Genomic DNA, 4,422 nt, shown 5'->3' with positions numbered 1-4,422 from the left:
AAGACATGAAAATATTCCTCTTGTTATACAGGTGGGCGCCTATTAAGACTAAGACAAGAAAATATTCCTCTTGTTATACAGGTGGGCGCCTATTAAAACTAAGACATGAAAATATTCCTCTTGTTATACAGGTGGGCGCCTATTTATCTAAGACATAAAAAATATTCCTCTTGTTATACAGGTGGGCGCCTATTAAAGCTAAGACATGAAAAATATTCGTCTTGTTATACAGGTGGGCGCCTATTAAGACTAAGACATGAAAATATTCCCATTGTTATACAGTTGGACGCCTATTAAGACTAAGACATGAAAATATTCCTCTTGTTCTACAGGTGAGCGCCTTTTAAGACTAAGACATGAAAATATTCCTCTTGTTATACAGGTGGGCGCCTATTAAGAGTAAGACATGAAAATATTCCTCTTGTTATACAAGTGGGCGCCTATTAAAACTAAGACATGAAAATATTCCTCTTGTTATACAGGTGGGCGCCTATTTATCTAAGACATAAAAAATATTCCTCTTGTTATACAGGTGGGCGCCTATTAAAACTAAGACATGAAAAATATTCCTCTTGTTATACAGGTGGGCGCCTATTAAGACTAAGACATGAAAATATTCCTCTTGTTATACAGGTGGGTGCCTATTAAAACTAAGACATGAAAATATTCCTCTTGTTATACAGGTGGGCGCCTATTAAGACTAAGACATGAAAATATTCCTCTTGTTATACAGGTGGGCGCCTATTAAGACTAAGACATGAAAATAATCCTCTTGTTATACAGATGGGCGCCTATTTATCTAAGACATAAAAAATATTCCTCTTGTTATACAGGTGGGCGCCTATTAAGACTAAGACATGAAAATATTCCTCTTGTTATACAGGTGGGCACCTATTAAGACTAAGACATGAAAATATTCCTCTTGTTATACAGGTGGGCGCCTATTAAAACTAAGACATGAAAATATTCCTCTTGTTATACAGGTGGGCGCCTATTAAAACTAAGACATGAAAATATTCCTCTTGATATACAGGTGGGTGCCTATTAAGACTAAGACATGAAAATATTCCTCTTGTTATACAGGTGGGCGCCTATTAAGACTAAGACATGAAAATATTCCTCTTGATATACAGGTGGGTGCCTATTAAGACTAAGACATGAAAATATTCCTCTTGTTATACAGGTGGGCGCCTATTAAGACTAAGACATGAAAATATTCCTCTTGTTATACAGGTGGGCGCCTATTAAGACTAAGACATGAAAATATTCCTCTTGTTATACAGGTGGGCGCCTATTAAAACTAAGACATGAAAATATTCCTCTTGTTATACAGGTGGGCGCCTATTTATCTAAGACATAAAAAATATTCCTCTTGTTATACAGGTGGGCGCCTATTAAAGCTAAGACATGAAAAATATTCGTCTTGTTATACAGGTGGGCGCCTATTAAGACTAAGACATGAAAATATTCCCATTGTTATACAGTTGGGCGCCTATTAAGACTAAGACATGAAAATATTCCTCTTGTTCTACAGGTGAGCGCCTATTAAGACTAAGACATGAAAATATTCCTCTTGTTATACAGGTGGGCGCCTATTAAAACTAAGACATGAAAATATTCCTCTTGTTATACAGGTGGGCGCCTATTAAGACTAAGACATGAAAATATTCCTCTTGTTATACAGGTGGGCGCCTATTTATCTAAGACATAAAAAATATTCCTCTTGTTATACAGGTGGGCGCCTATTAAAACTAAGACATGAAAAATATTCCTCTTGTTATACAGGTGGGCGCCTATTAAGACTAAGACATGAAAATATTCCTCTTGTTATACAGGTGGGCGCCTATTAAGAACTAAGACATGAAAATATTCCTCTTGTTATACAGGTGGGCGCCTATTAAGACTAAGACATGAAAATATTCCTCTTGTTATACAAGTGGGCGCCTATTAAAACTAAGACATGAAAATAATCCTCTTGTTATACAGGTGGGCGCCTATTTATCTAAGACATAAAAAATATTCCTCTTGTTATACAGGTGGGCGCCTATTAAGACTAAGACATGAAAATATTCCTCTTGTTATACAGGTGGGCACCTATTAAGACTAAGACATGAAAATATTCCTCTCGTTATACAGGTGGGCGCCTATTAAGACTAAGACATGAAAATATTCTTCTCGTTATACAGGTGGGCGCCTATTAAGACTAAGACATGAAAATATTCCTCTCGTTATACAGGTGGTCGCCTATTAAGACTAAGACATGAAAATATTCCTCTTGTTATACAGGTGGGCGCCTATTAATACTAAGACATGAAAATATTCCTCTTGTTATACAGGTGGGCGCCTATTAAGACTAAGACATGAAAATATTCCTCTTGTTATACAGGTGGGCGCCTATTAAGACTAAGACATGAAAATATTCCTCTTGTTATACAGGTGGGCGACTATTAAAACTAAGACATGAAAATATTCCTCTTGTTATACAGGTGGGCGCCTATTAAGACTAAGACATGAAAATATTCCTCTTGTTATACAGGTGGGCGCCTATTAAGAGTAAGACATGAAAATATTCCTCTTGTTATACAGGTGGGCGCCTATTAAAACTAAGACATGAAAATATTCCTCTTGTTATACAGGTGGGCGCCTATTTATCTAAGACATAAAAAATATTCCTCTTGTTATACAGGTGGGCGCCTATTAAAACTAAGACATGAAAAATATTCCTCTTGTTATACAGGTGGGCGCCTATTAAGACTAAGACATGAAAATATTCCTCTTGTTATACAGGTGGGCGCCTATTAAAACTAAGACATGAAAATATTCCTCTTGTTATACAGGTGGGCGCCTATTAAGACTAAGACATGAAAATATTCCTCTTGTTATACAGGTGGGCGCCTATTAAAACTAAGACATGAAAATAATCCTCTTGTTATACAGGTGGACGCCTATTTATCTAAGACATAAAAAATATTCCTCTTGTTATACAGGTGGGTGCCTATTAAAACTAAGACATGAAAATATTCCTCTTGTTATACAGGTGGGCGCCTATTAAGACTAAGACATGAAAATATTCCTCTTGTTATACAAGTGGGCGCCTATTAAAACTAAGATATGAAAATAATCCTCTTGTTATACAGGTGGGCGCCTATTTATCTAAGACATAAAAAATATTCCTCTTGTTATACAGGTGGGCGCCTATTAAGACTAAGACATGAAAATATTCCTCTTGTTATACAGGTGGGCACCTATTAAGACTAAGACATGAAAATATTCCTCTCGTTATACAGGTGGGCGCCTATTAAGACTAAGACATGAAAATATTCCTCTCGTTATACAGGTGGGCGCCTATTAAGACTAAGACATGAAAATATTCCTCTTGTTATACAGGTGAGCGCCTATTAAGACTAAGACATAAAAATATTCCTCTTGTTATACAGGTTGGCGCCTATTAAGACTAAGACATGAAAATATTCCTCTTGTTATACAGGTGGGCGCCTATTAAGACTAAGACATGAAAATATTCCTCTTGTTGTACAGGTGGGCGCCTATTAAAACTAAGACATGAAAATATTCCTCTTGTTATACAGGTGGGCGCCTATTAAGACTAAGACATGAAAATATTCCTCTTGTTATACAGGTGGGCGCCTATTAAGAGTAAGACATGAAAATATTCCTCTTGTTATACAGGTGGGCGCCTATTAAAACTAAGACATGAAAATATTCCTCTTGTTATACAGGTGGGCGCCTATTAAAACTAAGACATGAAAAATATTTCTCTTATTATACAGGTGGGCGCCTATTAAGACTAAGACATGAAAATATTCCTCTTGTTATACAGGTGGGCACCTATTAAGACTAAGACATGAAAATATTCCTCTAGTTATACAGGTGGGCGCCTATTAAGACTAAGACATGAAAATATTCCTCTCGTTATACAGGTGGGCGCCTATTAACACTAAGATATGAAAATATTCCTCTTGTTATACAGGTGGTCGCCTATTAAGACTAAGACATGAAAATATTCCTCTTGTTATACAGGTGGGCGCCTATTAAGACTAAGACATGAAAATATTCCTCTTGTTATACAGGTGGGCGCCTATTAAGACTAAGACATGAAAATATTCCTCTTGTTATACAGGTGGGCGCCTATTAAGACTAAGACATGAAAATATTCCTCTTGTTATACAGGTGGGCGACTATTAAAACTAAGACATGAAAATATTCCTCTTGTTATACAGGTGGGCGCCTATTAAGACTAAGACATGAAAATATTCCTCTTGTTATACAGGTGGGCGCCTATTAAGAGTAAGACATGAAAATATTCCTCTTGTTATACAGGTGGGCGCCTATTAAAACTAAGACATGAAAATATTCCTCTTGTTATACAGGTGGGCGCCTATTTATCTAAGACATAAAAAATAT

This window comes from Nicotiana sylvestris, chromosome 2, assembly GCF_000393655.2.
Source record: "Nicotiana sylvestris chromosome 2, ASM39365v2, whole genome shotgun sequence".
NCBI classification, from domain to species: Eukaryota; Viridiplantae; Streptophyta; class Magnoliopsida; order Solanales; family Solanaceae; genus Nicotiana; species Nicotiana sylvestris.
Note: the sequence above shows the minus strand (reverse complement) of the source record.